This window comes from Thunnus thynnus, chromosome 9 (assembly GCF_963924715.1).
Source record: "Thunnus thynnus chromosome 9, fThuThy2.1, whole genome shotgun sequence".
Lineage (NCBI taxonomy): Eukaryota > Metazoa > Chordata > Actinopteri > Scombriformes > Scombridae > Thunnus > Thunnus thynnus.
In genome coordinates this window covers 33,017,191-33,028,149 of record NC_089525.1, presented here as the reverse complement: position 1 = coordinate 33,028,149, position 10,959 = coordinate 33,017,191, and positions in this window count along the sequence as shown.

Genomic DNA, 10,959 nt, shown 5'->3' with positions numbered 1-10,959 from the left:
CTTCTTCCAACATTTTGCCAGTTTAATGCTTAGTTTGAGGACTTGCTGGACTTTGCTCAGTTATTGAACTCTCATTTTCACTATATCAATACTACTTATACAAAAACTAAATCAAAGATAAATCATGACTTGAAGAGGCTTCAGCAGCAGCTGTGATGGGTTATTAGAGACTATCCTCTACAGTATTAAATAGGGGAATGTCTGTTATTGAAAACCTTTTTTTCATACTATTCAGATAGGGAATTAGTTATTTCATAATTATAATATTTCCTTAATTCTAATTTGTTGCCTTGTTGCAATTGTATTTGTCCAGATACGATCACCTGCTTCCATTCCAACAACCAAGAGACCAGGTCTGGATTGCAGACGAGTTCCTGGACCGCCAGATGCTGCAGGACACAGACATCAAGAGTGTCTTGGTCAATGTAACTGAGGAAGAGGAGTTCCACCACATGGACATGGTATGGACACACTTGAGTGAGTGGAAGAGCCGTAAGTTCCAGTTCCCAGGACTGGGGAAAGTGGCGCAGCTTGTGCTGTGTTTACTGCACTCAAACGCTGACTCAGAGCGACATTAAATCAGCCTCAACAAAACCGACACAAGGAACCGACTTGCTCTAGATGAGAAGTTGTCTTTCATCATGTGTATTAAACATGCAGGCATTGAACTGTGCTGCTACAAATACAAACCACCTATAGAGGCAGTAACAAAGTCAAAGGCTGCTGCTGGAGCACACAATAGAAAGCACTCAAAATAGGCTGCATCACTGTATAATATACTTGGACACCCAACTAGTATTTGATTGTGTGTTTTTTTTCTCTTATATTTGTTTCATTTTTTGACTTCCTCTACCCAAATATGTGAGACTTTGGTGTGGAAACACTCTCATTGTTATTACATCACTCCTGCACAACCTCTTAGTTGGTATTAATGATTTATGAATTACAAACTGTTATGAATAAAACTGAAGGGTTTTTATTTCTAAACATCAGCTTCCATATGTTTCATTTAATTGAACAGTTCTCTCATCCTTCATTGTGGATGTGGCGTAGTCAGTTTATGTATCTGTATCAAGCACAATGTATCTAACAATGTACAGTGTGATTGTCATGATATGATATATGTCATGTGATTTGGCCAATTAGTCGTCAAAATCTCACTCCAACTTGGAAACGCTGGGATACAGTCAGAGCGCAGCAGCACCTGAACGCGTCACAGTCTCAGACAAACAACCTGACACTGATGAGTTCTCCCTCGTGACCGCTGTGTCAGTGTTTGACTCGGCTACATCTGTAGCTGCTGACAGCGCCGTGTTAGCAAATAGGCTAACTGTGTGTGTGTGTGTGTGTGTGTGTGTGGAAGGCAGCGATGCTCGGGCGGCGGCTCCACCTGTCAGCTCAACGACACCAAACCGGAGGGGGACGCCTTGTTTGAAGAGAAAACAAACCTGATTGGAACCTTGTGTCGATGTCGCCAACGTAATTATGAGTCTCCGGCTTGTATGTTCTGGCTTCCTGAGAGTGAGGAGCATTGTGGGAATTATCTGCCCATGTAGTGCAGTGTTAAACATTTAGGAGGTGCTGATTGCCTGGATTTGTTGTCATGGTGATAAAAATGATGGCGACAGGAAACAAAATCAACATGTTTGAGGCGGCTGAAGTTCAAGTGACTGCAGGAGGAAGGTTAGCTGAGTGTTCCATGAATATTCACCAGAAACGTCCCCGGGGAGGACAGACCCAATTAACAAATCCCATTAATTACCAGACTATCACAACTGATTAGGATATGGCCGTCTGCTCTCGGCTCACTGCGGCCCACATTTTCTGCTTCATGGAAAAGAGTTACAGAAAAAAAATAAAAAATAAATAAGACTACAGACTGCCACGTACGATCAGATGCTGCTTGAGTGGCCTCGCTAACACGAGCTTGTTAATACAAAAATACCACAGACTGTGACGAGGGAGAGGACAGCAGGAGATTAATACAAGAGAAAACTCTGCCAGGGTGGAAGAAAGGACTCCATTTGTTCCTCTGAAGCTCCCACTTGGTTCAGGGATCTTCTACAAATCAGTCAGTGCATGAATCTGTCGTTTTATCATCGCTAATGAGTTCATACACCTGCAGACGTTAATCTGTATAAAGTACAGTGATTTGAATACTGGGTTTTACACACTAAAATACTTTTTTTTTTATACAGCTTAGAAAAATAGGTCATACCTGCACCTGCATTTAAAGATTTCAAATGATACACAACACTGTTTCACTACTGTCAAATATTTATAATGTGAAAAGTGAAAATCTGAGTAATAAGTCACTTTTAAGCATGACGGATGGCGGTGTGCACAGAGAGAATATGACTTTTGTGTGTATTTTATTTATTTGCATTTGTATAAACATCATGAAAACTGAATAATAACAGTGTGACAGGAAAGGTGGAGAGGCTGTGGTCTCCTCCACCCTGAAGGAAACAAAAAGGACAATAATAAACATTAATATGTAATATAATATTACACTGAGGGCAGGGCTGTGTGTGTGTGTTTAAATATTGTAGGTTACCGGTTGGTTGGAGCTGCAGAGCCATGAACTGGAAGCAGCTGGCAACTGTTTCTAGGTTATGAGATCGGCTCCAACCAGCAGTTTGGAGGTTCTCTCCACCCAGTAAGGAACCTCATGGGGACACACTTCGGGTCTAATCTTGAACAGACTGCTGGAAAACTCACTCGAGCCTGATGTGCATATATTTATCTCCAAGAACAAGAATGGGACCCCTACGACAGTTGGAACCAATCTGAAACAGGAAGGAGGATAATTAGAGCGACTACCCTGAACAAACTCAAATACAGAAACACTGGCAGCGGTATGATTCTCCACCAATTAACACGCAAACACTAACTCAGCGTTCACAGGTGAGAAGTCATCAGTCTCAACCAAGACGCAGCTACTGTGGCTTAAAGTGCCACCGACGGCCGCTAGATGCTCCAACTGACTCCCAACAAGTCATTATGGTCCAAATCTCTAAATTCAGGCCCTCTAATAAGTGTGCTAGTGGTCATTTTGGAAATGATTGCTCCGTTAATAAGATTTGAAGACTTATAGTAGCTTTGATGTCCTCCGTGTGGGCGTTGATTGGCAGCTGTGATTGACAGTCTCCTCAGCTCAGGGACTAATATATTTCACTGACAGTTTAATGTTATCTGACTACGATACCTGTCCAGTTTAGCTAAAACTTTAGCTTCAGTCCAAGGTAGCAGGGCGTGTTTCCAGAGCATGGAAGGCAACACCCCGCATTCATTACTGGGAAGGTCCTGGCTCTAAACAGAAAACACTGCGCCTCAAACTGGCTCCAATGCAAACCAACAGGTGATGTCACACCTCACTCACCGTTCAAATTATATACAGTCTATGCTCTTGGCTTGTTTTGAATCCACTCGGTTATTAGAAATGAGACCTTGACACAAGCAGCAAAACAGGACCCAACCGGGTTAGACTGAACTTAATCTGGACCAGCCCCAATTTTGTTCTTTCCCCAGCTGTTAAAGTTGGCATTGTGATAGAACAAACTTAAATTTTCTTCATTTAACAGTTTCATATGTCTCAACATGAACACCTCTAACCTTTTCTTCTTTTTCTCCTCCTCCTCCTATTCTGTGGGCCGCTCGCCAGCTGCTGGAAGCTGATGACCATGATCCAATAGAAATCCCAGCAGCAGGTTGCAGTCGTCACATTTCAACCCCAGCAGAGACTGATGATACGATTTGGAGTGATGTGTTTGTTCAGCGGGGGAGATTATTGGAGGCAGAAACGGCGTGCTTATAGAACTTAACACAAATGATAATTATCACACCGGTGAGCCAATAAGAGCCACAGTGTTTCTTTACTGGAGCTAAATCATTTTAATTATGAAGACAGTGGAAATCAATATGTTGTCTGTACATGCACTCGCACGCTGTGGGAAGTCAGATATCCAATTATGCTTATCTTATTGCTGTGATTAACAGTGAGCAGTTTGACCACACAGGAGTCTGCTTGTAGAGTCTGAGGCGGCTCATTCACTGCAATAAAATCCGCAATCAGCCGTGCAGATATAATCAGACTCGTAACCCTATTAACAACAACAAGAATTTAAGATTTTCTAATTAATTGACTTAGCTTCTAATGAAAAGTTAACTGAAGAAAAGTTAACTAAATGAGTGAGCAAATTACTTTTTAATCTCTAAATTTTGTGCTTTCTGCTCTTAAAATACTCAAAAAACTACATTTATTCAGTTGTAAATATAATAATTTAATAAATATGATAAAGGAAGTGACAAATAAAGGGTTAATGGTCATATACATGTTGGGTCATCAGTGTTTAAATGGTTGGGAAAGCTTGATTTTGTCTTAAAGGCTTAATATTGGGAAACAAGCCAATAGAAGAAGATTGTTTCACCATTTTCCAATAAAAATCAGCTTGTTTCTAGAATGAGACATCATTCATATTGATTCCAGTGCAACAATCTGGGCCCCACATGTGTTATTGATGGGAGGCATTTGTCCAAAAGCTGCATATACAGTAGGACCATGCAGGTCTTTTATTGTGATATCAGTGGGGCACATGTGAGCACTTGTCCTCAGTCCTCACATGAGTCTCCACTTACAGTATGGTGGCTAATAACTGGGTAAAGGCAGACCATAAGTGCAGCCTTTATGGAACAAACTGGGCTTCAAGTGGGATTTTTTTTGTAGCCGTGTGGGTTAAACATGATTTAGTTTTCATTTTTCATATCCCCCCCCCCCCCCCCCCCCTTTTTTCTCTCAATCCCTGGATACTCCTTCACAGTGTGACTGGGATTTGTTCAGCAGCTGTGTGGTTTCTCCACCGTGCTGTTGCTTCGACAAACATGCCAAACTCCGTTTACAATTCTTGATATTTTAAAAGTTTCCTCATCACAGATGAACGCTGGTTTTTAATGACCTCAAGTCTTTTTAATCGTTCTACAGTTCAGCACTACTTCTTTTTAAGAAAAGCAATAACATAGATAACTAGGAGGCTATGGACTACCCTGGAATTTGAACATGTGATCACAATATTAATTTTCCAATTTGGAATTTCTGTCCTTTCTGATACCTAAGTCCCAGCACAATTGGAGAGAACTGTTATATAACTCTGGGAATCCAAAGTGTAAATTGGATTGGATGCCATTAGACTTTAGTGGCAAAGTTTGGTTGATAGTCAGAGCAGTTCTTGCTCTCTCCGTTTAAAAGAATGACTCTGCTCTGTACACATTTGGTGTGAAAGCAGGAAGCGCCTGAAGGACAAGATTGGTGGAAAACAGGCGAACTAAGTCAAGGGGAGTTATCCTACAAAGCAGCTGAAGGACAAGTCACAACTAACTGAGTGAGTAAGTGAGGAGCTGATAAACAGGGAAATGGGAAACTAAGCAGGCAGGAAACAAGGAAACTGTCTTCGTGAGAAATGGAAAGGCTAAAAGGCTGTGATGCAGAGAGAGAAACTGACCAGGCAGCAGAATGGCGCTCTAATGAGGACGTACAGCAGTACAGTAGTTACAATATGTCCATTAAGAAAATACAAAAGACTAGTTTCTCCATTTAATTTAAAAAAATATAAAAATAAAAACATTATCAGTAATAAACATGGAGCTCGTAGAGCAGATGTACTTGTATGTTCTTAAATTACACTTACACAGATGTTGTGTCACTTTGTTTACATTTTAGCACATAGTCTCCATTAAAAATATGCCAAATTAGCTGCAGCGTAACATGGATGTACAGACAACTATCACTGGATTACTTTGATACTGAAGCAAACTTTAAAATGTGATGATTCTCCAGCAAGTTCTGGCGTTACAGAGAGCGTCTTATTTTCTGTGATTTCTAAGAAAATTTATGGATATTTATTCATGATGCATATCAGAGATGATATTACACCAACATCTATTTTGGAACCAACATGACGACAGAAAAAAATTAAAGCCATCAGGCGAGGAAGACCCTATAAAAGCTTATAAAATGTACTGTTTTAAAGGACGACTCCATCTCTGTTTTTTTTTTGGGTTGTTCAATGGAAACACCCACTTAGCTGTTAGCAAAATGTAGTAGAGCGCTGTGGCTACTGGCTAGGTGAGCTAATGGGTTTATATCGGTTTATATGTCGCAGCGTCATCATGCAGAAACCTGTCAGGTCATGTGGGAAAAAGTTTTTAGAAGGACTTAGGAAAATGGCATTTTGACGCTAAACCATACCTACATATACCAAAATTTGAATTTGAATGGAACACTATTGGGAAGCTACAGAATGATATAAAAACCTCAAAAATAATAATAATAATAATAATAATGGACCCGCCCTTTAATGTCATCTACAGATATGTACTGCTGTTCTCTTTCTGCCCTGTTTTTAGCCTATATGTGTTTACATTTAGGCAAATAGTCTCCATTAAAAGTAGCTATTAGCGGCTCCTGTTTGCAGTGTATCCATGGACGTACAGACGACTGTCACTGGATTACTTTGATACTGAAGAAAACTTAAGAATGTGATGATTCCTGAAGCCTCTGTCTTCTTAGATTTCTGAGTGGATTTATTGAGGTTTACTTACGACTCACATTAGAGATGATGGTACCTCCATGACATGTAAGTCTCACTGAATATAAAATGATGTGTATCATGTCTGTGTGTTCAGATTTGACTGAGTTATGACTCTGGACAAACAGCTGACTGTTTTGTTTCATTGACACTCCTGAAACAAAACTACACTGGAAACAAATCGAATAAAACCCCAAAGACTGAATATGAACATCAGTGGCTTCTGCAGGTGGATTTTCTTTTTCTTTTTCTTTTTTTTTTTTGCAGTGACTCAGCTGTTCCCACTCATGGCCTCATTTAACTTGACAAAGTGACGCTTCCTGACCTCCATTCATGAGCCTGAGGAGTGATTCTGCTCTGCTTTCATTCTGTCTTTGATTTCTCTGCTCTGCCACTAACCGTACAGTACATTTGCATGTTTGATTAAACAGTGTGAACAGAGTACAGTGTGCTGGCTCTGGCTGCTAGCAACGCCACAGTAAAATAAGGCTAATCAGGCCAGCCGAGCTGACCGGCGCTCTGGCAGCTCTGTCCGGCCTAACAGGCAGAGAGGTAATACATTTTTAATTGCAAGTGTGATTATACGGCATGAGGAACCTGCACCGGCTGATTAAATGCATTTGGGTTAATATTAGAGGCCAATCATTCCCAGTGACAAAGCCTCTGGAGGAGAGAAGGTAATTGCGGGAGGACAATTATAATCCCTCATATTGTAATAACGGAAAATAATGTCCTCCAGAAGGCTTTTTTTTTTTTTTACCAAGCAGACAAAAGATAAATGATTGGATGGGTGCTCGTATGAACACTGCTGGCAGGAAAAAAAGGTGAGATTCATTAGAAACAATAATTGGATGCTTAAGTCAGCGGTTAGGCTGCAACTGTACAATACAGAAATATTAGTGGCAATAACAGTTTGGTCATTGTTGTTTTCAATAAATAGAGGCGTATGGCTTTGTGGCTGTGAGTCACTGCCAAAGAAAATCCATCTTAACGAGTCATCTAGTCTCATGTTCCGCCTTTACATGTTGATTTATGAAAGACACGTTTATTACCTTGTTTCAGGAATTGTCAAAATAAGGAATGTCGGTATCTCAAGATGTGTTATATCTGTAGGAAGCATTCATTTTCTTGCTGTAATCATTCCTCCTGTTCATACTGACCATTAGAAGATCCCTTCATAATGACCTTACAATGGAAGACAAAATCCACAGTCCTCCTTCTGTGCAAAAATGTGTTTAAAAGTTTATCTGAAGCTAATATGAAGCTTCAGCGTCCAAATGAGTCAAATCAAGTAGATATCTTTCAACGTTACAGTCTTTTTAGTGCCAAAGTTCCTCTTTTTGTTACTATACTTCCACCTGCAGCTCAACAGGGAAACACTGTCCGAGGAAACACAAAGAGGGAATTTTAATGCTAAAAATTGTTTGGTGGTCACAGCAGCGGGGTCAAAAACAAAAGAAAATACAGTGACAGGCAACATATTGGCCAGGAGGGAGAGGAACACCGGTCCTCTGGGAGATGTTGCACAGAACGCCACACGCCCTGATGATCTACAAAGGTCTGCCACCTGAGGCAACTAAAGAACCACCATCGGCATTTGAGGAGGATGATGACACGCTCCACAACTGAAGGTGGACAAGAGTGAGCATAATTATAGCGCATTTCCTCTGCAGTCTGCAGGGTTGGAAACAGAGTAAGAAACCAGTGCCTGAGAGGGGAATCCACTGTCACCTGCAAGTTATAACGGAAGAGTAATTATACATCAGGCTTCAATGGTTGGAATTTCTACAGTAGTCTGTTCCCTACACTGCTATGCATCAGCATAAAGGAGTCGTGTTAGGCCATCCTGCCACTATAGTTGGAAGGACCATGTTCAGTCACATGTGACTTGGACATTAATTCAGTTCACATGTTTTCAATTTACGTAGAAAAATAATTTTCAGTCCTTATAGCAGTATGAGATTGCTGCAAATTGCCTTTTAATATTGGCCTGTTTTCCTACAGTGTAAGAAAACCTGATGTATGAACAACTCATGTTAATAATGTCAAGACAGCAGGCGTCATTACACTCGATGGCTGCGACCAGACCTAACGATAGAATTTAACAAAATGATATTATTCCCAAAAGGCGTTAGGCAGATTAAACATTATATATTGTTAATCATATTAAGCACATACCTGTCAGCTAATTCCAGCTGTTAACAGCTGGTTGACAGAAACCCCAGAGTGGTTAGTGCCTGTATCTGTACTGGGATGGTGTGGTTCCGTTGGATTGGTCTGTCTCATGCTGGAGCACGGCTCTATATAAACTTAATCAGCGTATTAGTCAGTCATCATCATCATGGAACAGGAAATCTTTGTGATCCCTGAACACTCGTTCCCTCCTAATCCTTCCATTCCTGTAGTCCTCTAGCAGGACCAGTACAACCATCATGCAGCATTACGCACGAGTGTCACCACAAAATTTATAGGTTTACATCAATCAGAGTGATTACATCACCAAAATGACCACGTCAGTCAGTGGTATCCCCACCTCAAGATGGAAGTTTGATAGGTGAACACGTTTTTTTTTTTATTTATATTGGTTTCGTTAGGGTGAACTCGGCCTGAGAATATGGCGTGTAACATTAGAGCTGTGACTGACTTTATTTCCAGACTAATTTACATAAGAAGATGTGCTGGTGAGGTGACTGGAGAAGGCAGAGACGGTCATGATTTTACACACAAATACTATATAACAACTAAAATCGTATTTAGTGACATATGCACAGTATAAGAAGATATAATTAAAAACTTGACACTCTGCTCTGCAATTCTTTAACGCTATTTGATGTAATCTTGGATTTCTACAACCTATGATGATAATTTCATCAGTTAGCTATGATACAGTCCGTTCCTCTCCTCTGCGCTCCGGGGGGGGGGGGATATGACGGCGCTGATGAAATATATGCGGACTGTGATTTAAGATTTGAGTCGGCTTATAACTCACTTCATTAGGAACACCTGTGCAATCTAATGCAATCCAACACAACAGCTCTGCCATAAATTCTACATTTATGAAGCTTATACATTTTCAGTTTTTGTTGACATTGTCAGAAAGGTGATAAATCTACTTTATGTTTATTATCAAGGTGCTGGTGGTGGACTGGCGTGCATTATACTGAATGGTGTTCCTAATATTTTGTCCACTCCATTAAAAGACATGAGGGGGACGAAATATTAGGAACACTTTTAAATATAAGTTATGGCTCACTACAAGTGCAAATAACACTGCTGGTCTGAATGTTTATGATTTATAATTAACATGATATGAAGTGAAATTAAATGTGTGAAGAGGATCATTATAAAACTCACCACCTCACCATCTGCGTCGCCAGTTTCCTGTCTCCAAAATGTTTGTACTCAGGGGTCAGAGTTCACGTGCAGGTGTTCACATTCTCCCATCAAGTTTTTATAGATGTACGCCTGTTTCAGTCCCCGTTATGTGTGCACGCGACATTTCCCGGTGGTTAAAATGCCGTCCTGAAACAGGAGTTTGACTACCGAGGAGCACCGAGAACATTTCCTCTTTAAACAAGTTACTGGAAAGAAGTGAAGCTATAATTGGCTGTATTTTATTCATGCGTTCTGGAGAGATGAACCCTCTGACTGATTGAGGAGGAGATATTTCTCTGTGTGCTGTGGTAGAAACCAGGATCATGTGTTTGTCTCTCACAATAACAACAGCGCTCTTGTTGACCGCTGACTCCCTGTAGCCCCCACAACCAACCCCATGGCGACAGTTGCTAAGTAACTGAACACTTGGACCTGCTGCAGACGGAGTCAGAGGTAGAAAGGTAGAGCAGGCAGGACGCTTCGATCAGCATGCGGAATATATATGCTTCCATTGTAATTAGACTGCAGGATCGATAGCGTCCACCGTCCGGCTTCCTCCTGCTCATCGTCGGGGAAGCTGGCGGTGAGCAGAGAGAGCGCTGGTGTGGGCGGCTGTGCTGGAAGCCATTTGAAGCTACATTTTTTTCCATCAGTGCTTTCTGTTCTTATTATTAATTCAGAGCAGATCGCAGCCGGGCCTTTTGTTCCTGAAGCTTCTGGAGAGACGTGTTTTGCAGGGAAAGGTTAACTCCCGCTGCCTGCTCTTCTCTCACATCTCAGAAGTAAAAGTATCAATACCACTATGTAGAAATACTCCATTAATCCTTTGAACCCTATAGGGTGTTCTCGCTCGTTTTTAATTTCTTTCATTTATAGACTTATGGCAGAATCTCTGTTTGTGTCTCCCAGGCATGTTAGGCTATTCAGAAATGCCATCATTTTGCATAGATGGAATAAAATATAGGTAAAAAGGGACAATATTTCTTTCTTCACACAATCA